A 7,982-nucleotide genomic window follows, 5' to 3' on the forward strand; every position below is an offset into this window, starting at 1 on the left:
AAGAGATAGGGTCTAGGGAAACCCAGTTTTGATAAGATGAATTCATCTGGCCAACCACCATTAACCAACTTGCTAACTTGCAATTCTCTTGACTTTTTAGGCTCATGGTAGACCATATATGCATAAGATGATGAATTTTGAAGTGTACCTTAAGAATTTTGATCAATTGGTGAAGATTCTTATTGAAGAAGTTACTCAAGATACCCAGACAAACTAGGGTTTCCGAGGCAAACCAATTCCAAACTCTTGAAGAATGCTTGATCAAAATATCATGTAAAGATCATGGGGACTGATAACACTGAAATTTACCGTATTTTCGACTCCGATTTCACATGCATTCTAGTTGTTTTATTATCATTTTGTTGTGTTATTGCTATGTTTTCCTTTGTTTTCAGGTTTTTACTTTAATCGGAGCCCCGATCGAGAAAAGGAGTGAAAAAGAGCTAAAAACCCTAAAATTCAGCATTTTGTACTTGTGGCCTACCCCATGGCTGGCGCCATAGACCCTGCCATGACGTGTCTAAGCTCAACTTCCACGTTCCCCACTACTTCCACTAAGGCGCCTCATTTTGTGCTTGTGGCGGGCGCCATGGCCTTGTGGTGGGCGCCATGGCCTTGTGGCGGGCGCCACAAGAGGAAAGTTTTTCCCTCCCATTTTCAAGTTGAAGGGCATCCTTGTCATTTCCATCTTTTTACTTGCTTATAAATAGAAACTCGAAATCACTTTTACAATCATCCAAACTTAGAGCAGAGGCAAACTCAGAGCAACTTTGTTTCACTTAGGCAAATATTCAGTATTATAAAGTGGTAATCGCTTCGCATTGGAGTGTTACCACAATTGTGTAATCGAGTATGTGATAGAGTCTGTAATTGAGTTTGGAGCACTTTGGAAGGAAGTTAATCCTGCCGCCATTTTCATTTCCGCTTTGCAATTTATTCAACCCTCCGATTGGAGCAGGTTTTATTACTTGTCCTTATCTTATTTATTTTCTCGCACTCGCTTTACTTTTATTTATTTCCTCGCACTCGCTTTAAATTATTTATTTCCTCGCACTCGCTTTAAATTATTTATTTCCTCACACTCGCTTTAAATTATTTATTTCCTCGCACTCGCTTTAAATTATTTATTTCTCGCACTCGCACTACTTTTATTTACTTTCCGCACTCGCACTACTTTTATTTATTTTAATGCACTTTTACTTTACCATGTCTAACTAAATCTATAAGGTTAGAATGTAAGGATCGTAATTGAACCGATAATTCGTACAATTGTTCGTAGAAACACTTAAGGGCTATTTTAACTTTCAACTTAAGTTTTCCCGCACTTCAATTCCGTTGGGTAAGATCGAAAGCCGTCCAACGTCTATCTAAACTTAATTGTTTTTAACTATTTCAAAAACAGCGAAAGCGCTTTGTCTAGTTCATTGGGAGTTTTTAACATAAGAAGAAAAGAGATTTTAAAACTATTTTCGGACGCGTTTATAAGTTTAGAGTCTGGTTCGTGAGAACCTCTTTTGGTTAAGAAATCCAGGTTATAATACTTTTCAACTTAGTCAAGATACTATATTTCTTAAAAATAGGTTTACTACTCTAACGCAATGCGCGCATTTTTATAAGTGACAATAAGAGGGTTTGATTAGGGAGTACAACTCGGTTCTGAATACGCGAAAGCGACAGTTCCTGTTAAATTAGTTCTTTTCAAAGTAGGAAACATTTCCCATAAGTAATTATATTAGCAAGTACTTGGATTATTAATTGATTACGTAAATTACATTCGACCCTGTCTTTATTAATTGAACTTTATTCAATACTTTAATTTTCATTACACACTCCAAAAACACCTATTTTGATTTCCTTTGATAAACACCATAACAATAGATAACGATAGATTGACACTTGGTCTCTGTGGATTCGACAATTTCGTCAATAGATAACGATAGATTGACACTTGCGAAAGCATCACATCAAGTTTTTGGCGCCGTTGCCAGGGACCAATTTCGTCAAATTTCATTTTCCTGTTGTTATATCGTTTAGACTTAGGCTATTTCCCTCCGGTCAATGCGAAGAACTCGCAGCACCGGAAGTTTAAGCTTAGTATACCCTCTGGCGGAACCTGAACGTTACGCTCACGCACGTTTATTCTTTCATAGAATTAAGAGAGCTATGGCCGAAGATCAAAATCAAAGACCTCTTAAAGATTTCGCTCAACCATCTAATAAAGAACCTAGTTCTAGTATAGTAAACCCAACCATCCCAGCTAATAATTTTGAACTTAAACCATCCCTGTTGCAACTAGTGCAATAGATACAATTCGCAGGTCTCGCTACTGAGAACCCAAACCAACATTTAAAAATATTTCTTCAATTAGCAGACACTTTTAAAACCAATGGAGCTTCTCCTGAGGCAATACGTTTAAGATTATTTCCTTTTTCCTTCAGAGACAAAGCCCTATCATGGTTAGATTCCCTTCCACCCAATTCCATTACGACTTGGGATAACCTTAGAAGAGTTTTTCTTGCTAGATATTTTCCCCCGAGTAAGACCGCCGTTCTTCGAAACCATATAACTAGATTTACCCAAAACCAAGGAGAATCGTTGTTCGAAGCTTGGGAGAGATATAAAGAGTTGTTACGAGCATTCCCACATCATGGTTTAGAAAATTGGTTAATCATTCAAACCTTCTATAATGGACTTCATTATAACACAAAGATGACCATCGACGCTGCCGCAGGCGGTGCTCTAATGAACAAACCTTATCCTGAAGTTAGTGCCCTCATCGAAGATATGGCTCAAAACCATCAATCATGGGGAGTCGAACGAGCGACAGTTGAGAAGAAAGAAGCCCAAGGAGGAGTGCATGAACTAAGCTCTATAGACATGATGCAAGCTAAAATGGACGCATTAGCCCTTAAGGTCGAGCATATGTGCATAAACCTGAATAATGTAGCCACAGTTTCGTCGGATTGTGAGATATGTGGAACCAAAGGACACCAATCTGCAGAATGCAGTATATTAAACGAAACCCACTCTGAGCAAGTGAACTACACCCAAGGGAACCCATACTCGAATACCTATAACCCTGGATGGAGGAATCACCCGAACTTCTCCTATAAAAACAATAACCCTATTCAAAATAATGCACCCCCGAGACCTAGTTATCAAGCCCCAAGATTAAATCAACCTATGCAACATGTACCATCAAAGTCGAACCTTGAGAAAATTATGGAAAATTTTATCACCGCTCAAACCCAACAAAACAAGGAGTTCATGAACCAAAACATTCATGTTAACGAATTGATTACTCAGTTAGGAACCAAGGTTGACCAAATAGTTACTCTTACTAAGATGCTTGAAACCCAGATCTCTCAGGTAGCTTTAAACCAAGCCCCTCAGACTACACCTGGAGGACAATTCCCTAGACAACCTCAACAAAATTCGAAAGGACAAGCCAATGCCATTACCCTACGAAGTGGGAACGCTTATGATGAGCCACCAAACCCTAGATTGAGTGAACCTGAAACTTCTAAGGAATGTACCAAACCCATGGAGGAAGTAAAGGAACCAGAGAAATCTGAAAACCAGGAAGGTCGAGATAAAGGAGAAGAACCTAAAGATAAAACTTACGTACCACCCCCGCCATATAAACCACCTATACCATATCCGCAAAGACTCAAACAAACCCAGATCAATAAACAGTATCAAAAATTTATTAAAGTTATAGAAAAACTTCATGTAGAAATCCCTTTCACAGAAGCCATCACCCAAATACCTTCTTATGCAAAGTTTCTCAAAGACATCTGTAGCGGGGTATTCGTTACCATTAGAGATATTGACTAAATCCAAGGTAAATCATACAAGTCGAGTCGCCACCTCACTTCTATTTATCCAAAGGAATGGTTAGAAAGCGAACAAAAACCTAAAAGTTTTATCGAATCAAAAACTAGTAAAAATGTCAGAGATCTGGGTAAGGGGGTTGGTTATGCAATGGGAAGGTGTTAGGCACCCAAAGCATCCTAGGTACTCCTAGGGAGCCCTTTTCATATTTGTTGCAAAGGTTGTTGTTTTTTTTTTTGAAAATTTATTTGTGCAAACATGATTGAAGGGATGAGAAAAGCGTGTATGTTTATCTAATGTACTACTTACTAAAAGAAGGGTCAAAAGAAAATGACTCGCACGGACGTCGCATCCACTGCATACGTATCTCATCTGAATCTGAGAATCAGAGTCTTCGTAGCTCGGCTACCTATCGGTTAAAGAGGAGTGTGCTCGGTAAGACATCGCATCTTATGCCTACGTATCTCCTCTGGAATGAGAATCAGAGCAAGCCATAGTTCGGCTACCTATGGGGTAAGGGTTGTGTTTTGGGGTGAACGACGTTACTACGCAATCTACCGGATGCTCGACCTTTGGAGACTTACTCGCCTGTAGTAGAAGGAGATAACGTGTTCTTAGGAGAAGAAAAATCAATGAGTTTGGGGTGTTTAGGGATGCTCATGCAAAAAGGCAGTCATAGATGAAGGAACCGCGCTACCTTAAATGACATGCCACGAGAGGCTATACGAAACCTAAGAAATCGGTAACATGCGGGAAAAGTAAAGGGATCGAGAGATCTACCGTACGGATAAAGATCCAAAGTAACAACAATTAAAGAGATAAGAAACCCAGAGATCTCTCAAGCTAGCACCATCAAAGAAAGTGAGTCAGTACAGGTAATCGAAATAAACCTCCAGGTGGTATCCCACAAATAAAGTGGAACACCAGGCAAGCCATCTCTGCAAGAGTCATATGAGCCCTCACAAAATAAAACTCAACAAACAGGTTAGAGAAACAAGATAGGGTAATCAGGAGTTGCCCCCAAATCAAAATGTAACCACATTAATCATGCCATTAAAATTCACAAAAGCTCACAAAAGCAACCAAGGGTAGGAGGCCTAAACCTCTTATCAAACACATGCATCAAAAGGGTATCAAATTCACCCATAATACCTCATACATTCAGAGCATTCAAATTAAAAGCATAAAGTAATGGGAATAAGGCAAACCTGACTGGAGAGATCGAATGAAATTGAATTGTCCGGTTGGGTTTGCAAAGCAATCTGAGGGTTTATATGAGAGGGAATTGGTTCTTTGCCAATGAGTTCCCTTCTGTCTCTGGAGGTTGCTCTGAACTCTGTTAGCTCTTCTCTCACTATCTTTTTCCCTGTCAGGGTAATAGGAATAGAATCCTTTTGTTTCACTGAAACTCTGAATTTATAACCTGATTTTTGTGGACCTGTGGGCTCAAATGAGAGAGGCCCAAGTCCAAAAAATTTCTGTTATATTTTATTTATTTATTTATTTATTTATTTATTCGTTTTTCGTTTTTCGTTTTTTGTTTTTTTTTTAAACACGTGGGCTTCGCCTAGCGAGCATGACTGTTCAAGAAATTCCTCTGAGCGTAGGTGATTCTGGTGGCTTTTCTTGGGACTCGCTAGGCGACCCATTCTGCTCGCCTAGCGAGCATGACAGCTCATGAATAAACTTTTGCTCCTTCAAGATTAACGTTTTGACTGACGAATAGACCCCATTTGAACCTGTTGGAAGTATCTCAAGCCATTCCCTTGTGTTGACTGATCATCTAAATAGAACCCACAAAGTGTCTTGGATGATACTCAAGCTTCAAACAAAAGATGTTAGTGACACATTTTTGTGCTTTTGGTTAGTAAACAAAAGTAAGAGAAACAATGATGTATAATTCAAGCATGCTTGGTGATCTCAAACCAATCACAAGGAGTCCCACCCAAAGGCAAAGGGAACCAAGATGCTAAAGATCCTTGAGGCAATGCAAATGCAATGTTATGATGCCATGAGGGATCTTAGGGTCAAAATTGGGGTCTTACAGATGCCCCTATTTAAGGTCATTCTAGCCGGAGAAGTGAAGGTTAAAATCTTCGTCTCGACGGGGTAGAATGGGCTTAAATAATAACAAAGAGACGAATTTTGGTCCCTAAGAGACCTCATGATGCAAATGTAGGTATGAAAAATGGTAGCACTCTGTGGAGATACGTGTCCACAAAAGCAAAGAAATTAGAAGCCACTGATAATCCATATGAGCAATTCACTCCATGGGACCAAGACCCTAGGGACTCTCCTGGGGATAGAAAAGGGATAAAAATGCGCGAGCATGTCACGACTCAAAGCGTGGGGAACAGATACTTCGGATACTTCGGATAAACTATCCACAGAACTGTCCACAACGGATACTTGTGGACTCAAAGCCAATACAACAAAAACTATCCACAACGGATACTTCGGATAAAATCCGGATGAAAACAATCCACTAAGGGGTTTCGCTGGGGATGTCCACAAGGACACTTCTGGGGAAGCAGCGGGACGAGGTATTATCGGTTACTGGGTAATAAGCTCAAGGAGACATGTGATCTGAACGCCAAGTATGAGGATGAGAGATACAACATGCTCGGGAAGAGATGAATATCCAAGACCGGTATAAGGATGAGAGACATCAAAACTTCAAAACGTCTGAGGAAAACCTAAAAGGTATACTTCAACTCAGGGATTCTGATTCCCAAAACACTCATCATCCAAAAGAGGGCTAAAAGCAAACTCGATTACAGGATGGATATTCGACTCTACAAAGGGGATACAAATCTTACTCAACTGGGGAAGAATAAAAGCCTTTAGACCCGAGAGTGCATGAGATATACTATCTATTACCGTCAGAACGTAGATAATATACTCGCATGGACGATTATCCACAACCGGTTACTGGGTTAATAAAGGATAAATCGATCAAAAATAAAAGGCATCGGGATACCGAAACTAGGCATATAATGATGACCAATTCAGGGGAGAAACAATCGTTACCAACAACAAGAAGGTAGACGAGAGATAACCCGCTGGGGATAAATTGCGTAATCATGGCAATTATCCAAGCAGATGAGGGGATATCATCATCGAATATTGGATGAAGATAACTGTCACCAATTAAAGATGAGCAAAAATAGTTAATCTGCAAAAAGGGAAGAAATAGGGTTTACAACTACCGGTATGAGGGTAGAGAAACACAGACTCCGCCAGGGATAATAATTACTAATTATTGAGCAATTATTCATTTACCGCGAGGAAACAGGAAAAGAGTCTCAAGAGACCGATCTAGGATCAAACTAGATAGGCACACCAAATCAAGACTTGTCCTGGTGAGGATATAACTCAATGGGGAAAACCATCCCAGTATATGTGTTGGGAAGGAAAAAAAACAATCAACATCCATGAGGATATAACCCGGTGGGGAATATGGAAGAAAGGATAGACGCTTTCTGCCTATGGAGCTGACTCTATATGGAGAGATCAGACACACACGTCTGCTCGGGGAAGTATATCACCAAATAGCAGGAGACAGCAAACAACGATATATGGCAAAGAATGCAACATGAATATCTGAATGTTATAATTATGCATGTATGCGCATAGTTTATGTATGATGTATGTTGACAAACAGACATATTTAACACAACCAGGTCCAGGAATCAACCACCCGGTACTACATCTCAAGAGAGAAAGCCAAGTTCACCGGAGAGTATCCAATCTGCTGGGGATCAGAGATACCAGGAAGCAAAGAACTCTGCAGGGGATGAATCATCAATCATTCCAGCTGGGGACGAGACTTATCACAGACAAGGTCCACCATACCAACAACTCTACTGGGGAATCTATCCGAGGAGATAAAGGATTTATCGGGATCAACCACCAAATACCGCTCTTTCCCGAAGAGATCCAAGCTGCTGAGGAAGAAAGATTGCTACTCTACTGAAGGGAAGAGAGGTGACTCTCAACAAGCAATCCACTTTGTAGGATAAACCACAAGGGGTTCCGGAGGGAGGAGATACAGTCATGCCAGGAATATGGACAAAAATCTTACCCTGTTGGGGATCGTACCACCCTTGGGAGAGCACTGAAGATCTCCTAAGTATCCTTTCGTCATT

General features: G+C 40.2%; 1 non-coding gene across 1 annotated transcript; it reads right to left on the bottom strand.

The window, feature by feature from the left end:
* Positions 1-2,547: 2,547 nt before the first annotated feature.
* LOC127088986 (small nucleolar RNA R71) lies at positions 2,548-2,654 on the bottom strand. Its single transcript, XR_007790770.1, has one exon. It is a non-coding gene; the product is annotated as a small nucleolar RNA R71 (small nucleolar RNA).
* Positions 2,655-7,982: the final 5,328 nt, after the last annotated feature.

Source organism: Lathyrus oleraceus, chromosome 5 (assembly GCF_024323335.1).
Source record: "Lathyrus oleraceus cultivar Zhongwan6 chromosome 5, CAAS_Psat_ZW6_1.0, whole genome shotgun sequence".
NCBI classification, from domain to species: Eukaryota; Viridiplantae; Streptophyta; class Magnoliopsida; order Fabales; family Fabaceae; genus Lathyrus; species Lathyrus oleraceus.